This window comes from Kogia breviceps, chromosome 10 (genome assembly GCF_026419965.1).
Source record: "Kogia breviceps isolate mKogBre1 chromosome 10, mKogBre1 haplotype 1, whole genome shotgun sequence".
Taxonomy (NCBI): Eukaryota; Metazoa; Chordata; class Mammalia; order Artiodactyla; family Physeteridae; genus Kogia; species Kogia breviceps.
Genome location: NC_081319.1, coordinates 30128464 through 30149388, shown reverse-complemented (window position 1 = coordinate 30149388; position 20925 = coordinate 30128464). Strand labels below are relative to the sequence as shown.

The following is a 20925-nucleotide window of genomic DNA, read 5'->3' as shown; positions in this document are numbered from 1 at the left end:
CCAGCAGCACGGGCTCTTTTAGGATCTGCGAGTATTATTCCAGAGCCTTCCTTAGGAAGAGCGTGGGAGAGGGATATGTTCACCCCCGGCCAGGGCGACCAGGCAGAATACACAGGGAGTGGCCAAATTGCTGCTATATCGTCCAACAGGTGAGAGGACAGTAAGAGTACAGGAAAGCCCCAGTTGCTCTCAGGGTCCCCCCAGGATGGACACACAGAGGATACTTAGTAAATGCTCTTTGACTTGACAAAGATTGAACCTTCGTAGCCTACGTTGAGTTTCCCCAGCTCATTCTGATCTGGAGAAAGTAGGTGGGTTTACTGGGCCTGGTCTGCAGGGAAGAGCAGGAGATGGTCTTAGGGCATCCACTCTGGCCCCTCCCCCTGACTTCTGCGACACAGCTCGGCTTCGGGGAAGGAGCCCTGGGCTTCAGTACGGGACACCCGTTCTTACTAGTGTGTGGCCTTAAGTCAGTCACAAACTCTCTAACCTTCAGGCTCATTCCTCCTCTATAGAAGGAGGATAACAACAGTTCCTTCCAGATGTTTTTGCTCAGCACTGTTGCACCTGCACCTATACATACAATACTTGGCACACGATAGGTATCGAATGAGTATTTTTTAAGTAAAAATAAAAAGGAAGGGAGGAAGGAAAGAAGGAAGATGGGTTGATTTTTGTGAGGCTTATATGAAATAACGCTTTGAAAATGCCTAGCATAATATTCTTGGCACAAAGATGTACTGTTAAGTGGTATCTATCACGATGAGGAGGAGGAGGAGGAGAAAGGAAACTCGATTCAGAAAGAAACCTTCTAGGGGCCTAGAATTGGGCCTGTGTTCTTGCTGAGCATCTGGCCCTGCCCCTCCCACTCTTCCCTCTGCTCCACTTTCCAGCTTTACCTTAGGGGCCACCCCACTTTGGGCGCTGAGTCCATAGCCTTCAAGTCCCATGCGTAGTAGGTGGTCAAAATGATCTTAGAACTGAAATGAACTGCAAGTGTGTGGCCAGACTTGAGGGGCGGGGGGGTGGTTCCAAGTGAGACTGACACATTTTCGATCCCTGTAACTAAGTGATTACAAGTCAATTATTGTATGTTGTTTCATTTCTACAATAGGTAATCATTGACCTTTTGGTTAACACATTTCCCGCATAGTCATAGTAAGCATTTTTAGTGATACCCTTCCCATGTGTTATTAAGTCATAGAAATGCCATTAGTTGCCTTCATTTATATGATTCAAGGGATGCTCTCATCTTGAGAATGTTTGGATATTCCCTGCCTTCCCTTAACTACCCCTCCCCCTTCCCCTTTGAACATCAGTACAAAGGACCAACCTGCCAACTCAAGAAAGGAGAGAAATTGGAAATGGTATTTATCATATTTGCTGCAAGTCCTTCGTTATCAATTCTTCTCCAAAGAGCATAGGTTTTGGGAATCAGACCTGAGTGGATCCCAAACCCACCTACTCTCAACTTTGTGACCCTGAGCAAGTTACCTAACCTTTCTGAGCCTAAATTTGCATCTATATTCTATAGGAATCTTGTTTGGATTAAATAGCCTCTGCAAATAGATCTACAATAAATACACACCCAAAGTTAGTTTCCTTCTTTCACCAGCAAGTCGTGCAAGCATACCCAACAAATGCAGACCATCGTAAAAAGTCAGTCCTTGCCCAGACGTTGGTTGCAAGCTTGGACACAGAGGAGGATGGATGGAAGAGGTTTATGTTCACCCAGTGAGACACACAGCTCCTTCTCACCATCTGAAAGAACTGATGGGGTCCGAGAAGTATTCTTCTATAGTTTGGGGTCAGCTGTGGTGAAAACAGTCATGGGGAAAGGTCCTTTCAAGCTCCTTGCCAAAAACGGAGTATCGTTCTCTTCCACCTTTTGGATTTTGATGGCAGGTGGAACAGTAAAGATAAGGAGTGGGCTTAGACTTTGGAAAGTGAGTACTCAGGGGTCATCAGAAGATGCCTTCCTTTGGAATGCTGTCAACATAGAGAGTGCCTGCTGCCCTGACAAGCACAGCACTGGAAATGGACCCCCATACACACATGCAGTGATTCACTGTTTACTGTAAAATGAGCGACTCTCCAGCTCTTGAGCAAAACAGCAGCAGCCTAGTGGGTGTTTGTGCCCAAGAAGAAATCAGAGAGAAGAAGAAGGCTACCGCCAGGGACACTGTTCTGACCTAAGCATTGTTCTCCATTGCCTTTTGTAGTATCTCCATGCAGAGCAGGCCCACCTTAGCAAATGGAGTCATAGTCGGTTTTTCCCTATTAGTATCGGTAGGCTTTGTTAGTTCTTGAAACACCTCTTAAAAGGCACTGTAAACAGTCCCTGTTGGGGTTTTGTGCCTTCCAGCTAAGCTTGGGCTCATGGGGCTGGCTCGGAGGTCAAGCTTCAGGGATGCCCTTCTCACCCATGGCCTCCACAGCCTCCCAATCATGGCAGGGTTACGGGAGGACACTGAACTGAGGAGATCCATGGGAGGACAGGCAGAAATGAGGCTCCTGTAGGGTTTTAATTGCAAAACGGAAAACGAAACTGCAAGTAGGCTTCCAGTATGACTCAGCTAACTGTCTCATCAGTGACTGTTTATTTACTTCTTTGACCAAAAGCCAATGAGTGAAATGTGGAATTAGCCCTGAAGGCAGGGGCCAGGGCTTCTGGTGACATTTGCTATTGCAACTGAGCTGGAATCAGTCTTTGACCTGCTGGGGATAAAAGAAATTGGTATTTTTAGGGCTCTTCTTTGGACCGCAAATCGGCAACCCTTGAGCTGGGGGAAATTACCAGTATCTGCCATCTTCCCTCACTGGCATTCTATCTTCTGAACACATCCAGTTCAGATTGCAGTGCTTTTTACTTTCAGCTAGGCTTGGGAACCGGAAGGCTTCCCGGTCTCAAGAAGGCATTGCCAACAATGAATAATTCAGGCTTTGGCAAGGACATACAAGAAGATTGGAAACCAGATGCAGTTCAGTCATGCTCAGTCCGCTGGCATATCCTGTATCGGAAAAACAGTCAAAGCAGTGGGTTGAATGGTGGCCCCTCCATAAAAGCTATGTCCATGTCAAATCCCTAGAATCTGTAAGTGGTATCTTGGATATGGATGATCTGAGTGGGCCCTAAATCCAATAACAGGTGTCCTCATAAGAGATGCACAGAGGAGAGATACAAAGAGAGAAGAGGAGGAGTGTGAAGAGAGAGGCCGAGATTAGTAAGATGCTAAGGAACTCCAGGACTGCCAGTAGCCACCAGCAGCGAAGAGAGATTCCCCCAGAGCCCCTGCAGGGAGCCCAGCCTGGCAGGATTGGACTCCAGAAGTGGGGGAGGACACATTTCTGTTGTTTTAAGCCACCTAGTTTGCGGTGATTTGCTACAGCAGTCACAGGAAACTAACACACCATATGTTGAAGATGGTGCTGGGGTCAGGGAGTAGCCCGTAAGCCAAAAGAGATTCTCAAGGAGGCTTTTTGTGAAAAAGAAAAGTCCTGCTTTGGGCTCTTTGTAGCAGTGCTCTTGGCGTGTTTTATTTTTTCCTCTATAAACTCGAATCCCCTGTTTTATTAATCTACCAGAGGAAAGAAAGAGCCTACTTCTGTCATCCTTCTTTAAAGAAATTGACTGTTACGGGCAAGGGGCATGTCTCCTCAACCAATTTGGAGGGCCTCCCCATTCTTTTCCTTACATTCCTACCACTCCAGCAGCCCAGAACGGTGTCCAATCAGCACATTACATGTTTATTAGTTTCCTGAAGCTAATTTTGCCGTCTTAAGCTCTTTCAGCTCTGCCTCTCTGCACCCAAGGCAGGAGGAGAATATAACCGAGGAAAAGGTGGACATTTCTCATTCTATTATCTTACCTACCACGAAGGAAACTCTGTAAATCTTCTCTCAGCTTAACGAACCTTTGGTTTACAGGAAGCACAGGATATCTGAGAGATCAGCATCCTCAGGTGTGCCTTTCAGAGAGGACCCCAAATGTCAATTTTTAAGTTAGCCAACATGCAAGTTAAATATTTTAACTATCATTTTATTTCCATCCAAGCCAAGGGACAATTTAGAAAAGGTTCTATTCTAAGTACATAGCCAAGGAAGTGTGGAAGGGCCACGGATGCCGTCGTTTTGAAGGCAGCCTGTCAGTCATTGTGATTGAAACATAACCCCGACTGCTTCCACAAGCATAATAAAATGCTTTGCAAAAGGTTGGCGAATTGTAGGATGTAATAAAATCTGCTCAGCTTCATTTTCAGTGTCGCAGGGTCCTAGAGCACGAGGCCCATTTCCTTATGCCTTGGGATTTGTTTGAGTTCCTTTGGTGCCTGGAAATGACAGAACATAAACCAGATATTTAGTTAGAACAAATCGCGTTTTTTTTTTTTTTTGAATCACGGCAATAAACAAAATGTAAATTTGCTTCCTGCCGATCTCTTAGATTGCCATCGACATGTTACACGAAGCCGTACAGATGTGGGCCGGTGGGGTGACATAGGTGGATTCCAGCCCTGCTGATGCAAGTACTCCCTGGATCTCCACCTGTTCTGTGGCTTCTGCCCGCAGCCTAGGCCCCAGAGGTCAACCGCATGGTCTCTTAATCTGTTTTAAGGACGCAAGTCTTATATACAAAATGAAGCCAATTCAGACCTTGAATTAGATAAGAATAGATTCTCAACCATAGACATTATCAGAAGTACCTGGTAAGCTTGTAAGAAAAACACAGATTTCTCCAGCCTGTCCTCCACATTCTGAATTAGCAGGTGTGGAGAGAAGGCCAAGAATCTGTGCTTGTTAACAAGCCTCCATATGAGTCTGAGGCACCCGGCCCTGGACTGGGGGTGGGGGGATTCTTGAGCTAGTATGTAGCATGTAGAATCAGCTTTGCTTCAAGGCCAAGTTACCTGAAGGATTTAGGCCAGGCCTAAAACAAAGGATTTCTACTTATAAAATAGGAAAGTGGGGGAAGCCCTTTAATCTTATATGCGGAAAAAAAATAAATAAAGATAATTCCTAGCTCATAGAAATGTATTTCATGGCTCTGATGATACCCTCTCTTTACCCCAGAGGAGAACCTGTCGGAGCCTTGGCTTCTGGGCCTTACTTACTGGGATTAGTAACGTGGGTGTGGTCAGGAGCTGGATTAGCTGGGGCTAACTTGCTTGGAGGACATTACAAGGGCAGACCATTCCAGGAAAGGGACAATTAAATAGGAGGGGGAGAAAGAACAGAATTTTACAGGCTAGATTTCATACAATTTGGGGGAGGTTGAAAGAAAGGGCCCTTAGGAGATATTAGGGGCAGATACCATGGGTGTGATATATGAAGAGATTTTAAGAACCACTGTGGAGAAGCACAAATGGACTTTCCTTCAGGGTTTTCCAGAGACTTCAGTGAAGAATTACATGGCTTTTCACTTACTGTTCGCTATTTATGACTTTGAGTGCAACACTGTGGACACAGGTGCAAAGACCCAGCTTCCTGCTCGTTCTGGTGTGTAGTTCAAGGACATGCTCAATACCTCAATACGGGCCCATTCAACCCCACTGGGTGAGGACACACGGGCACACACTTCAGCCTCTGGTTCATGGAGCGAGTTTTTAGTGAGTCTAGCGCTGTACTTTTTCTGTAAGTTCATCAGAAGGCCAGAGAGCAAAGGGCAGGCAGGGCATCCCTTTGGAATTACATCTGCTCCCTTCCAGGATCCAGAACACAGAAACCAACTCACTTCTGCTTCAGCCTTCACACTTCGGTTCAGGATCCCCTCCCCGCCTCCCCAGGTCCACTGATGTCTGTAAGTGAGGCGTGGAAAGTAGGGGGTAGGTACCAGTGAATTTGCATCCTCCCCACCCCCTGCAGAAGGGGGCCCGTCTCATTCCTGTGTGACGCCGGGATCTTCCCCTCTTGTTCCCAGCACCACCTGTCTTGCTCGCACACATGCGTCATCTCCCCATCATTCATCATTGCCCTTGTCCTTGAACGATTCTTGACTCTGAGTCAGAGGCACCTGTGCAGGCCTGAAAATGGATGTGCCCTTTCTTTTCCTCCGCCTCACCTGTCGAGGGCAGATTTATGTCCTAGGAGAAGTTTCCCTCGGTTTTTGAACACTGTGGCCCTGTGTCACTTCCTTCACCCGCCCTTCCCGACACCAACCCTGTAATTTCTGAATCTCCCTGGATGCCTGTGCGTCCATGCCTGAGCAGGCCTTCTGTCTGTCTGCTTCTGATGCTTCTGCAAAGCATGCCTCACACGGCCTTGGCATTCAAGCTGTCTGCCTGGCTACTTAAGGCTCTGTCTTCGGCAGTTCCTTCTCTCCAACTAGCCTGGAAGCTTGTGGGAGGCAGAGTCCGCTTTTCATTGCCAGAGCACAGCGAGTGAACATGTCGGACTTTGAGACTTGGGGCAGAAGCCCAGCCTCGTCATTTACTGGCTGTGTGTGGGGGGGTGGGGGGGGGACGTAAGACGTGCAAGGTTGGGGCTGCGGGAAGGACTGAGTGGGTGAACACACGTAAAGCACTCAGAGCCGTGCCTACCGCATCAGAAGGACCCACCCGTGTGAGCCTCTGTTACTGTCCTCATCACTACTTACTCTCTGTGTTGCACTGCCAGGCACAGGCCACCAGGCAGCAGAGGCCCACGAGCGTCAAAGCAAGTGAAAGTCAGTGCTCAGCTACAAGGGGAGAGATTCGGCCTCATTATCCAGGAGGGCACATCTGGGCAACGGACTCACCTTGCCATCTTCTGGTTGGACTACATGTACTACGTGCCCTTCATGTCTCCACTTCCCTTTGATCTCACCTTTAGGCAGTGGTGTTTTCAATGCTATGTGGGCGTATCAACAAATGTATTTACTGAAGCATGAAGAAGGCTCTAAGGAGGGTGCAGAGAGTTGAATCATGAGATCCCCGAGGTGCTTCCAGCCCATTTGGGGAAACCCATCACACAGGGTGAGGCAAGGCAGTAGATAATCGGGTGCCAGGTGAGCAGTCCAGAAAATGTGGGCTTTTGGAGTTCTGAGATCAGAAGCCCAGAATGTCTGAGGTTTGACTGATACCCCCGAACACGTGCTTTTCAAGTATTTCTGTGTTCCTAAGGAACACAGTCAAGATGAGCTGGGACTGTCCCCTCCCCCTGCAAGGCCATGCTGGAGGAGGAACAGGTGGCATCACGAAGCTCAGAGCAGGGGCTGGCTTTACAGAGCAGGAAATGGAGACAGAAGGGAGGCCCCGTGGCTCTGCAGGGTAGAAGAGATTTTTGGAGAGGGGAGCTTTGAGTTAGGAAGGAAAATAAAACAGTCCGATGAAGAAGATGTAAGTAAGTTGTTGTTTTTTTTAAAATATCTTTATTGGAGTATAATTGCTTTACAGTGGTGTGTTGGTTATTGCAGCTCTATTTACAACAGCCAGGACATGGAAGCAACCTAAGTGTCCATCGACAGATGAATGGATAAAGCAGATGTGGCACATGTATACAGTGGAATATTACTCAGCCATAAAAAGAAACTAAACTGAGTTCTTTGTAGTGAGGTGGATGGACCTAGAGTCTGTCATACAGAGTGAAGGAAGTCAGAAAGAGCAAAACAAATACCGTGTGCTAACACATATATATGTAAGTAAGTTTTGACTAAGATCTGCTGTGTGGGCTGTAATCCTTCCACCCATCTCTCCCTGAAACCTTCAGGAAAGTCTTTGGAGTCAATTTGCAGTTTGTTGTGCTGCCTGAGTAAGTACAGGGTAAAAGCAGGGGGGCCAGGGGATCCCAGCCGGGGGCTGAACTGAACCTCGCCAATGTTTCCGTAAACATGCGGGTGTCATCAGGCTTCCATAAAGTCTCTCTCCACAAAAAAATGGGGCAGAGTCCTCTGCTTCCAACAGTTCCAGCCACCCTCTGCGTATATCCAAGGGAACCTCTTCTTACTGTGTCAATGAAGGAGACTCTTTCCTATTAACCCCGTCCCTCCTACATCCTAGAGGCCCAGGGGAGGAGGCCCCTTCTGTCTTGAAGCTGAGAAAACAGATCACTGTCTCTCTTTCTAAAGATGTACTTGGGTGGGAGCTGACCCCAGGTAATCTACCTTGGTAGAGGGTCAAAGGAACTTTTGGGACCATAAAAAAGCAATCTGCCTTCCTGTTTCTTGAAAGCAGTGTTTCTCACCTAGGCTGCTTTGTGGTTGAGACCCCCTGGGGAGGTCTAACTAATGCCCCAGCCCTAGAGATTCTGATCTAACCATCTGGAGTGTGGCCTGGGCTGGCAGGGAATTATTAAGTGTGAAGGTGAAGCCTCCAGGCCTGTCTCCGTCTTCATTCAATTCCAGAGTGTGCTCCCAGTAAAATGTTCCAAAGGCCCAAAGCAATTCAGTTGCTGGAGACAGGTTTCAGGAGCCTCCGTGGCAAATATTCAGCTTCTACTGAGGTTGTCTGTCCTCTGCCCTCTTAGCAGAGCCACACGTACAGGACAAGTATTGTCCATCAGAGGTAGTGCTTCTTGCCCACAAGGATGAATAAATTAACTTGTTTTGCGTCCATCCCGAAGCTGACACAGAAATGGTTTTAAAACAAAGTAACTACACTCGCCCACAGAACAAAGCTGTGAGACCCTAACATAAAATTCCTCTGTAATAGCTCTCTCTTTTTTTTAAAGAAAGTAACTTGGTTTGCAGCAGGCTCGAGAGACAGGCAGACAGCCATGGAAAGTCATTTTGCTTACACCAAAAGCAAGGTGAGCCATTTTCTAAGGGCAGGCGCCCCTGACCCCTGCTTTTCAGCTTTTTCTTAATAAACTGGTCTCAGAAATTGGACCACAAAAGCTGCTGATGGCAATCTCTTACAGTACGTGGGTAAAAAAGAAGCTGGGGGAGAAGAAATGGGAAGGATCAGAGAGCCACTCTGATTATGAACCGAGGCGATGCAATTATCCTTCCATTCACAGCCAGGAAGGGGTTACCCTTCCCCAAGTGCAGTGGCCAGAAACCCAGTGAAGTGAGGATGGACTCGAGAACAGGGCAACTTCGCAGCACTTTTTCTCACTCAAAGCTGTTCCTCTTGGGGCTTCCCTGGTGGCGCAGTGGTTGGGAGTCCGCCTGCCGATGCAGGGGACACGGGTTCGTGCCCGGGTCCGGGAGGATCCCACATGCGAGCCATGGCCACTGGGCCTGCGCGTCCGGAGCCTGTGCCCCGCGATGGGAGAGGCCACAACAGTGAGAGCCCCGCGTACCGCAAAAAAAACAAACACACAAACCAAAAAAAAAAAAAAAAAACTGTTCCTCTGTGGCTGGTTACACATGTAGATTAATAACACAACTTCCTCCTATGAGAGGGTGTTACTTAACTTCCCTTTAAACAGGGTCTGTTTCCCCATCCTCCTCACTTGTCACCTTGAGGGGGGCACAGAAAAGAGCTCCGGGCACCAGGTGGCCAGCCCCCCTCAGGAGGGGAGATGCAGACCTCTGCCCTGGGGCGAGGCCGGGGCTCACCCCGGGGGCTGTCCTTTATGGAGTGGCCACAGAGTCAGCACTGTCACTCCTCTCTTTGAAGGGCTAAAGCCAAACACAAAAGAATAGTGACCATGCAGGAAAGATGATGCCAGCGCTTGTGGCAGTGAGTGATTTACCGCAGCCCGGCAGGGCTTATCTCCTCTTCGATCCCCTCGTGTCCTGGCCAATGAAGCCACACAGGCTTCGAGGCTAGGTGTTGGGAGGGAGAAGGCGGGGCGGAGCAAAACCCACCCCGGGTCACCTCGGGGTTGCTGCTCCGTGGCATGTTCTCGTGTCCCACTTGCAGGCAGTGAGGCTTCTGTCTCCCCTGTTTGCTGCCGGGACATCCACTTCCCTGTATCCGTGCCTCGCAAAGACTCTCCCTAAAAGGCTTCCTCGTTCTGACGGAGTTGATGAGGAACAGCCTTTATTTGTCTCTAAATCTTTCGCTGATATTGCTTTTCCCCAAGACGCAGTGGAAATGAAAAAGGATTACTTTATATCTCCTTCCGTCTTCCACAAACGAAACTAATTTTGAGAAAGAAAGTCCCTACAACGTGAAACACTTTCCCTTCCTTCAAATCCTCCAAGGGGCAAAGGGAAAGCTAAGAGGCCCGCGTGCTTTGTCATTTACTTTGGCAGCTTCTTCTTATCGTGCTTTTGAGGGTGACCTTCCTCCAGCATATTCCTTCGCTCTAGTTGAGCTCTCCGGTTATAATAGAATTTTTGAGCCAAGCGTGGAACAGGCTACCTTTGATAATTAATGGCTCTGAGAGTTTGCTGAGTGTGTTATTTAATTAATGGCACTTGTGTCTGGAGTGTCTACAACTCTGTAGTTGAATAAAAGGTATATTTGCTGAGGAATTATAGGCAAATACTCAAGGATCGTGACGGTGAGAATTTGTCGGGGTTCAGCACATTCAACAGCCTAATGGGGGGTCATTATGTTTTTCCTTTCTACCATTTAAAAGGCACTGAAGTTGACAGAACTGTGTTCCATTTGCCTTGTATGTAAGCTGAGATTGCAATCCAAAAAAATCCTTAGGCTAATGGGTAAAAGTCTGTTACCTGAAGCAGAGCCTCTCATCAAAAACAGAGATGACATCTTTAATGTTGTATTTTAATGCTATGAAACAGATGGTCAAATAAGTTTTGGTTTACTTCGGTTACTCACAAATAGGCTAACGTGAATTGCGTTCAAGTTCTACGTGGCACCAAAAGATCAAGGGTTGGAAACTGGCAAGAAAACACAGTTGAAGGCTACTGGGAATAGAGACTATTTCACACTACCCTGCTTCTCCCGAGTTCCTAGTGCTGTGAATGAAATGCAGATTGTGAAAAGACAGAGACGAACGTGTCCCGTACAGAGGTGTCAGCTGCCCATATAGGGAAATCTCTATGGCTCCATCTCTACATGTGTTCAGGTAGACTGTAAATACAAAGGGTCTAGTTTTAAGCCTGTGCCATCACTGTGTGTGCCTGAACAAGTTGTATCTGCTCTCTAGACCACAGTTCCTTCCTTTGTAAAACAACAGTTTGAAGTGATGGCTCTTTAAACTCCCTTCCAGCCCAAAGATGCTCAGAGTCTCAGATTTTTCTCAGTAGGGAGATGGAAACTTTCTCTTCCGCTGATAGGAGAGAGAGCTGATTGCTCACCGTGGGGATTTAAGGGTTCTTTTGTCCAGGAAGAGACCCCTGGGCATATGCAGAGCCCTATAAATGTGCCCTGCAAGGGGGCTAGGAGGCTCACCTCTTCTCCAAAGCTCAGGTGGATGGTCCAGGGGAGAAGGCCTCCAGCCAGGGACCCCCCCTGCCCCACTCACTGGAGACCTCCCCACCCCTGGCAAGACAGTGGAAGCAGAGGCACTGGCTCAAAGGGCTCAACTGGAGTGAGGAGAGAGGCCCTGAAGGCTGTGCTCAGAAGCTTCTCTTTTCTGAGTGGGAGGGAAGGCCATCTGTCCAGAGCATCGATTGGCCAGCTCCTGTGCTAGAGGTGTGCAGCCTTACATATGGAAAACTCATTTAATCTTCACTTCCGTCCCGTGGCATAGATATCAGAACCCCAGTTTAACAGCTGGGAAAAAGTCACACAGTAAGTGCAGGATTGGAACCAGATCTCCTGAACTCCAGAGGTCAACCCCTTTTCACAAGTGCCATGTCCAGCATAGTAGCCACCACCCACACATGGTTGATGAGCATTAAAAAAACGTGGCTAATCTGAATGGAGATGGGCGGAAAGTATAAAATATCTACTGGCCTTCAAAGACTTACTCCAAACAAAGACTATAAAATATCACATTAATTTTTTATATTTGTATAATTTTTATATTAGGAACTTTTCATATTATAAAGATATGATTAAATTTGGATATATTGGGTAAATATAACATATTTTTAACATTAATTTAATCTGTCCTTAATGTGGCTTCTGGAAAATGTAAAAGGACATGTGTAGCTCACATTCTGTTGCTATTGGACAGCACTGCTCTAAGACAGTATCCTGGGGTGCAGGCTCTGGGGGGAGCACACAGTGAAGCTGCTCTGGGGGTGGGGGGACCCCTGGGGGTATCTAAAGGGTTGACTTAATATTTAAGAGCATGGGCTCTGGGCTCAAGTTAGGCCTGTGACTTGTTAGCTGTGCAACCTTGGTCAAGTTACTTTGCCCACCTGTGCCTCAGTTCCATCCTCTACATATCAGGAAAATAGTAGCATCTACATCATAGAGTTGTTATGAGGACTAAAGATGACACAGTTGAAGTATTTAGTGTAGTACCTGGCCCAGAGAAAGGTCTAGATTCTAAAGAAATATTGTCACTCATTCATTCACTCAGTGTTTTTGAGCACCCCTGAGATGCCAGGCACTGTTCTAAGTGCCAAAGACAATGGCCCTGTCCTCGGACACTTACTCGCTAGTGGAAGGTACAGACAAACAAATAAGTCTATAATATGATGACAGGTGATCGTGAGCCCTATGAAGAAAAATAAGGCAAGTTTAAGGGACAGGAGGAAACGGGACTCTATTTTAGGTTGGGAACTTGCAGAAGGCCCTTCTGAGCAGAGGACATTTCAGTCAAATACAGAATGGAGGGAGGAAAGGAGAGGAAAGGAGGGACAAAAAAATGCCAGGGCCCGGAGGCGGGAGCTTGTCTGACATAATCTAGTAACCGCCAGGGAGCAGGAAAGCTGGAGGCAAGAGTGTGGGGCAGAGTCAGGGGAGATGAGACTGGATTCTATCCTGAGTCCTTCTCTGCGGCCTACAAGGCCTCCTGTGATTAGGTCCTGGTTGGCTTTACGAAGTATAGGGGAGGGACATGATCTGATGTCCCATTTAAAAGGATCATAAACTTAACACATTTCCTATTTTGATATGTTCATTCTTTTGTATGACCTCGGGTGAGTTTGAGGGTCTAGATGTGTATTTTAAGAGTCAGGTCAACAGTTTCTATATAAAGAAGCTATACTTTTAACTGCAGCATCATGAAACCTTACCCAGAATGAGGGGAGTTCTTAGGTTTTATTGGAAATAATTTTCTTTTAAACTTTTGCACTACTTTTCATTTCCATTGAGTGTCATTCTTTTGAAGGATTAAAGAAATAAAAATTAACCACAAACAAGATCTTCAAACTTAAAAAGAGAGAAAAAAAAAAAAAACAAACCTGCTCAGATAGACAACAGATCCTTGAAAGGAGAGTATAAAGCAAACCCTTGATAGGGGTGTCACAGATAAATGCTGATTCACTGCCTTGAGCATATTCCTTTTTCCAAATGGATAACTCTGGAATCTGCAGGAGTCGCCAGAGAGATAAGAGAGGGGGCAGAGTTCTAAGAGGAGACCTGTTACCAAGCTTCCCTTTCCCATAACTATCTGTGACTCTGGCTTATTTCTAATTAAAAAATGATTCATGCAATATCATGGGCTTTCACTTCTTCAAAACAATACCACCTCGTCAGCTTGCAGCTCAGAATGCCCACAGTTCTTAACTTTTTTGGAGCCTCACTGGAACACGATATGGAGCTTTAGAGGAAAATTGCTAAGAACATCTAATTACATTCAAAGCCATTTTTTGCCTGTCTTAAAGGAATGAAAATGATGTGCCGGTTTTTATAGCCCTTCTTGACCTAAAGATATCTGCTGGTGGAAAGAGAATCCTCAGTTGGGCTCTTCTAATGCTTTAATTATTACGTGATCTATCATCTTAACGCAAGACTCGCACACTACGAAAAATCTCTTAAATACACATTAAAACTGATTGGCTAATCCTAGACCGTGGGACTGGCTCTTGGAGGGCATGTAATTGTCTGTGGGCACGGGGTGGTAGACACAACTGACACAAAGTCAACTACTTTATGGTGGGATAAGGTAGAGAAATCGATTTGGCCACAGGTAGGATTGACACTGTACTGCCGACTTGCGCAGAATGCTGTTACACGCTTGCTTGTTCTTAAATCAGTCGTGTTACCTCAGATTCATCATCAGCATCTCTGGGGCAGGGATGCACTTCACCTACTGTGCCTCAGACAGTGTTGGGCTCCAAGTGGGATCTTAACAAATAGTTGGTGACTGAGTTCTAGAACCTCAAGGTTAAAGAGGTCCTCTAGGAGGCAAGCAGTTGGGTCCATGTTGTAGCCAGGACTCTTGATGCCAAGCAAGGAAACCCCATTTCAAGTGAGCCTCCAGAGAAAAGTGCCTTGTCGACCTTTTAGCTATGAAGGATGGGGTGGCTGTAGACAATTCTTCTCCTCCCTTTATCTTTTGTCTCCCTTTCCTCTGGGGGCTTGTCCTGCATCAGACTTCTCCAAACATGAGCAGGATGACTGCCAGTAGCCTCAAATCTAGTCTATATCACCCCTTCTAGGGCTTCTCTCTCTATGTCCATACACCAAACGGTTGAGAAGCTCTCTAACTGGCCAAGCTGGAGTCACATGCTTACAACTGTGGTTTTGGGAGGGATTGGCAGTTCCGAAGTCCCATGTCTGCTACACCCATCCTATTTTCTGTTTGCCTCTCTCAACTGTTTTCTAAATGTTTTGAAATCCAAGGGCTAATTATAGACTTTTGGTGAAAACCCCCTATCTCTAAAGGAAACCCTAACTGAAAGGTCTTGAGTGGAGCCCTTGGGAGTCCTCACTGATTCCAGGAATGCAACATCTTATGCGATATGGTCCACGGTGGATTAGCTGTGATTCACTCCTCTTCATCATATGCAGTTTTAGTTTTCAGGCAAATATTCAGCCCATAGCCGATGCTGCATAGGGAAACAGGACAGCACTGTCTCTTTGGCAGAGTGGTTGTGATGACTGGATAAAGTGACCTGTGCAAAGCCCCCAGCACAGAAATCACCAAATACTGGTACTTTTCCTGAGGTTAGTGAAGAAGCAAGAGTAAGCTACGTCTTGCACCTCAGCTTCATTGTACAACTGTTGTCTTTAGTTAGCTAGGATTTAAGCAGAGGAGGACATTTCTGTACAGAGACCCACCAGTTTTAGTGTAAAGGTAAGTGTGGGCTCCGGAGTCAGACTGCCTGGGCTGCCTAGACTCTCCACATATAACCTGAGAGTCCTTGGGAAAGTCCTTCAGCAACCGTAGGCCTAGTTTCCACATGTGAACATTGGGACAATACTAGAGGGTTGTTGTGGGGTTTAACTGAAATAAAGCCTGCGAAGTGCTTGGTATAACTTGCCCATAATGAGCTCTCCATAAGTGGTATCATTAAGAATCATTAATAATGAAGCATCCTCTGTGGTGGTTTCCCCTCCTCAGTTCCTGAAATAATGATCTTCTAGGCCAGCGTGGTCCCTTAAAGTCAGGGAGGATGGCCAAGACGAGGAGAATCGACTCTCTGATGTAACAGTGTAACTGACAGAGGGGGTCTGGCTGCTCGCCGCTCAAAAGCCAATAAAGAGGCAAGGTTGGTGGAAAGGAAAGTTTGCTTTAATTTGGATGCCGGCAAATGGGGGTGGGGGGGGGAAGTGGGGAGGGAGGCGGACTCCTGTCCAAAGGCCAACTCCCCCTGCCCCACCCGCCATTACCAGTGGGCAAGAGCTTTTACAGGCTGAGGGGGAAGGGGCTACATGCAGAAACAGCACAGTCAGCTCTGACAGTCACCTTGAAACTGGTCATGGGGTGGTCTGACCAGTGTCATCTTGACTGTTTTAGGTACAGTTAGTCTTTAGTTCCAGTGTTGGTTTGTTCCCACTTCCTTGAGGCCAATTCTCGGAATTGTGGCAGCTTCTAACATGGCTACAGTCTAGTCATCATGTAGTTGACTTCTCCCACCTCCTGGGGATTTCAGTATCTACAAGACAGCTCACAGGATATGGCTGTGAATATTATCTGTAGCCCTTGAGGCGGAACTAAAGGTTCTTGGCTTTGTTTACTAACTGAACTATTACTGTTTTGTCCTGTTTGACTGTTTTCCTTTGTTTCTGCATTTTCTCGCTTGTCTGATTAAACTTATTCTTCCGCTAAAGTTTTTTTCACAGACAGAAGGCAGGCTGAGGACGCGTGGGGGAAGGACCGTAGGGTCCTGCTCCGTTTCAGTAGTGGAGTGTCTGTGAAGCATATATGTGGCAATTATTCTTTTCTGTTTAAACTTATTCTGGAATAATTGAACATCCAGCCAGCAATTGAACCATACCTTAAAGTCAATCTCTTCCTTCCTTTTCTTTTGTCCTTAATTTAAAACTTTTCATTTATCTGATTTTTAGTCCTTGTTACAGTGAAATATAACACATACAGAAAAGTGTATGTGTGTGTGTGTGTGTGTGCGTGCGTGTATAGAGCTTACAGAATTAATACAAAGCCAACGTGTCTTGCCACCCACCCATGACAAGGAACAGAACATTGCCAGCCCTTCCACCCTCTCACTCCACACTCCCCTCCTGAATCGCAAGCTCCTCCTTGCCTCCTCCACAAAGGTAACCACTGGGCTGATTCTATGATGATTGCTTCCTTGCTTTCCTTTATAATTTTACCCTGTAAATGAATGTATCTCTAAACACTATAATTTAGTTTTGCCTGTTTTTGAACTTTATGCGAATGCAATCGCACAGTATGTATTCTTTTGTGTTTCTGTTGTTCTGCATTCTTGCAGACATTTGATATTGTAAGTCATTTAAAATTTTGACTATTGTGGTGGGTATATAGTGGTATTTCATTGTGTTTAAAGTATACATTTCCCTGATGACTAAGGATTACTGGCCATTTTGAGACCTATTTTTTATGAAATGTGTGCTCAAATCCTTTTGTATTTTCTACTAGGCTGTTGACTTTCTCTAATTGGCTTATACATTTTTTTCTGGTTCTTTTCTTTAAAAATATTATCTTCTGGATACTGGCCCTTCATTGGTTGTATATGTGGCAAATAGCTTCTCCCACTCTGTATCTTGCATTTTTCTCTCTTACTCTCCCTTAATGGTGTTTTTGATAAACAAAATTAATTTGAATGTAGTCCAGTTTATCAATCTTTTTTAAAATAATAATGCTTTCTGTCCTATTTAAAAAGTCTTGCCCTATAACAAGACCATGACAATATTCTCCTATATTCCCTTCTAAATTTGCACTTCGGATTTTGAATTATAATCCACCTGGAACTGACTTTTGCATATGGTATGAGGTAGGGTATAGTTTCATTAGTTTTCTACATGGATATCCAATTTTTCCAGAACCATTTATTGAAAAGATTTTCCTTTCCCCATAGTTCTGTGATGTCATTTTTATCTTATATCAAGTGTTTATGTATGCCTGGATCTGTTTCTGGGATTTCTAGTTTGTTCCATCACTCTATTTATCCTTGTACCAACACCATGCTGTCTTAACTTTTGTAGCCTTGTAATAAGTCAATATCCTTTCGAGTAAGCCCTCCTATACTTCTGTCTTGTTCTTTTAATTGTCTCTGGCTACATTTCCATCAGTATTTTAGAACTAATTTTTCCAATTTTACAAAAAAAAACCCACCACCACCAAAAATTATGGCATTAAATTTATAGGTAAGTCTGAGTAGCATTAAATTTATAGGTAAATCTGAGAAGACTTGAGTCTTTATAAAACCGAGTCACTCATGTCTCCATTTATTTAATTCTTTTTTAATGCCTCTTAATAACATTTTAGTTTTCTATCTAGAAGCTCACATATCTTTAATTATTCCTAGGCATTTGATTTCTGATATTAATATAAGCGACTTTAAATTTTTTCATACCCTGTGTGGTTTTATGGATGGTTTGTGTCCCCCCAAAATTCACATGTTGAAGCTCTAACTCCCAATGTGATAGTGATTGGAGATATGGCCTTTAGGAGATAGACAGGTTTAGATGAGATCATGAGGGTAGAGGCCCCACGATGGGACTGGTGTGCTTATAAGAGTGAGATTAAAGCTCACTCTCTCTTTTCCAAAGGAGGACACAGTGAGAAGGTAGCTAGCTACGGGCCAGGAAGAGGGCTCTTGCCAGAACCCAACCATGTTGGCACCCTTATCTTAGACTTCTAGCCTCCAGATGTAAGAAATAATTATCTGTTATTGAAGCTACCCAGTCTATTGTATTTTGTTATGGTAGCCTGAGCTAAGACAATGGCCGAGAAATTCAAAACTTGCATATGTTGATCTTATATTCAGAGGCCTTGCTAAGCTTTCTGATTAATTTTAATTGTCTCTCAGTAGATTCTTTTGAGTTTTCTGCATGCATCATATTGTATACCAATAATGAGAGTTTTATTCCTTCCTTTCTAATCCTCCTATCCTTTTATTTATTGTTCTTGCCTTACTGTACTACCTGGGACCTTGGGTACACTGTGAAATAGCAGGGCTAATAGTGAATATTCTTATTTCATAGCAGTCTCAGATGAATAGTGTTCAACATTTCATCCTTAAGTACAAATTCCTTCCTAGCTCTAGTTTTTCTAGAACTTTTACGTTTATGAAGTTGGATGTTGAATTTGATCAATTTTCTTTCAGCATCTACTGAGAGGATCCTATCATTTTTCCTTTATTAGTCCGGTGAAGGACATAAGATTGGTCTAATGTGTTACTCTTTTCATAGATTGTGCACACACATTGCAATTAATCTGTCTGTCTACCTATAGGGTATCCTTTTAAGACATCTGTGGTTAAGGCATCTGTGTTTCCATGTGCAATTAGTCTATCTATTTCCTTTCTGTTATGTTCCTGTCAGGTACATGTGTAAGGCAACTCATACAACAAATTGAGAAGTGGGAGAAGTTTTTCTTTTTCCTTTTCTCTGGCAGAATTTGTTCCACCAGTCAGTCATAAGATTCTTATTGAGAATCTTATTCAGATTCTTGTTTCTTTCGTAATTGTGTGGTAGAATTCACCAGTAAAGCTATCTGGGCCTGACATTTTCTTTGTGAGAAGGGTTTTAATTTCAGGTTTCAGTTCTTTAATAGTTATCAAATTATTCATATTTTTCACTTTGTGTCAGTTTGGGTAAACTGCATTTTTTTTCTAGAAAAATAAATTTAATCCCAATTTTCAAGCTTATTGGTCTAAGATTATTCATTATATGCTCTTCTCCTTTTTAATGACTGTAATATCCACAAAGATGTGTAGCATATTAACTTTTAGCTTTAATTTTTTTCTAATAAAGGCATATGAGTCATAATTAAAAGTAAATCACCCTCTGAACACACCTTTAGTTGCATCCACAAGTTTTAGTCTTCTTCATTCAGTTCAAAATTGTTTCCAATTTCTACTTGATTTCTTCTTCTTTAGAATTCCTTTTGTATGAGTCTGCTGGTGGTGAATCCTCTCAGCTTTTGTCAGGAAATATGTTTGTTTCATCTTCATTCTATAAGAATATATGAACTGGGTATGGAATCTAGGTTGGCAACTATTTTTTTCAGCTCTTTAGAGATGTCATTCCCTGGTCTTTTGATTTTTCTGTTGTTCTCTTTGGTCTAATTATTACTCCATTGAAAGTAAGTTATTCTTGTTTTCTTTTTACTATTAAATCTAACAAATTACTCTTTGGATTTGATTTTCTGCAGTTTTACCATGATGTGCCTAGGTGCGTATTCTATGCCCCCTACTCTGGGTTTGGTGTGGTATTGACTAGTTGGATTGATGACTTTTGCCAGTTTTGAAAAATTCTCTATCTCTTTAAGTATATCTTCCACTAGAACCCTATTTTGGAACTGTACATAAGTATCTATTAGACTTTCTCAGTATGTTCTGTATCTTCTGACCTCTCATACTTCTTCCCCACTCTCCTTTCATCTCTTCGTGGTTCATTCTGAATATTTTCATATGGCTCATCTTTAAGTTCACTAATTCTCTATTTGCCTGTAAAAAATATGCTGCTAAATTCATTCATTGGGCTACTGTGTTTTTCAGTTATAGAATTTCTATTTGGTTCTTTTTCACATCATCTCTGTACTTTTAATAGATTCCAGCTTTCTGCTGAATTTTTTTTCAACCTGTTCCTTTCTATCCCAAAAGAAAGTAAACGTGGTTATTTTAATGGCTGTGTCTGGGGACTCTAACCTCATTTATATTGACTTGTCTCCTCATATTACTGTGCAGAGTGTGTGTGTGTGTATGTATACACACTCATACTGGGCATTCTATTTGAAAAAAAAATTATTTACAGAAATAATTTAAGATCTTGAATGGATTTATTTTCTTCCAGAGGTTATTCTTTTCTTTGCTTCTTCCAGGAACCCAATGGGACTAGCAATTTAGAATCACCTTACTTCAATTTCTGGGACTGAGACTTTCTCAACTGCCCATATGTTTTGAAATTGGGCTGCAGTGGATACCAGGGCTGGTTTACATCTGGCTCATTCTTTTTCCAAGGGTATCACTTTCCCAGATCTTCACATTGCCATCCAGCTATGGGAGATTTAGAAAGGGCCCTGCCATTGGCACCCCAGCTTTTATTGCTCTAGCTCCATTTGCCTCTCTAAGACTCATAGATGCCTTCAGGGGAAAGGTAACCCTTCATCCTGGGCTCCTCTCTCTGCATTTGTGTCCTTTCTTGGATCTTGACCCTGTACTCTCGTGATACCTTTTTACCTTTAACAGATGTTTTCTTATACTCTTGTGTAATTTTTCTAGTTGAACACAGTGGGTAGGTTGATTCAAATTATTTGGTCTGTTAGAGGCAGAAGTCACACTTCTTTTTTGGTGGTCTCAAGACAGCCTGCCCTACAGGTTTTGTTCTTTAATTACTGTTTGAACTAATTTCTCATAACTCAAACATTTCCATCATTTATTATCTTTAAAATAGAAACCAGAGGGAACATAATGTATCTACACGTTGGCATAGCTGATGGGCCCTGGCAGGCTCTGTGGCCCACCATTCATTATAAATTGGACGTAGCAGAAGATACTACAGTGTCTTCTGGATCCTCAGAGAAGTATTAAATCCAGAAGGAGCACAATTTAGAGCTGCTTTTGCTAGTGTATCCTGAATTGATTGGTTGCATGCCCACATGATA

The 20925-nt window shown here is 44.3% G+C and overlaps 1 protein-coding gene across 17 annotated transcripts in view; it reads right to left on the bottom strand.

Annotated features, from left to right (window-relative positions):
- Nucleotides 1–4023: 4023 nt before the first annotated feature.
- The window catches only part of FHIT (fragile histidine triad diadenosine triphosphatase), a 1470752-nt gene continuing 1453850 nt past the window's right edge, over nt 4024–20925 (bottom strand). For all 17 annotated transcript variants that reach the window (XM_067043100.1, XM_067043103.1, XM_059078075.2 and 14 more), the window contains one exon: nt 4024–4328. The gene's annotated coding sequence lies outside the window, so the exon portion shown is untranslated. The remainder of the gene's footprint in view (nt 4329–20925) is intronic.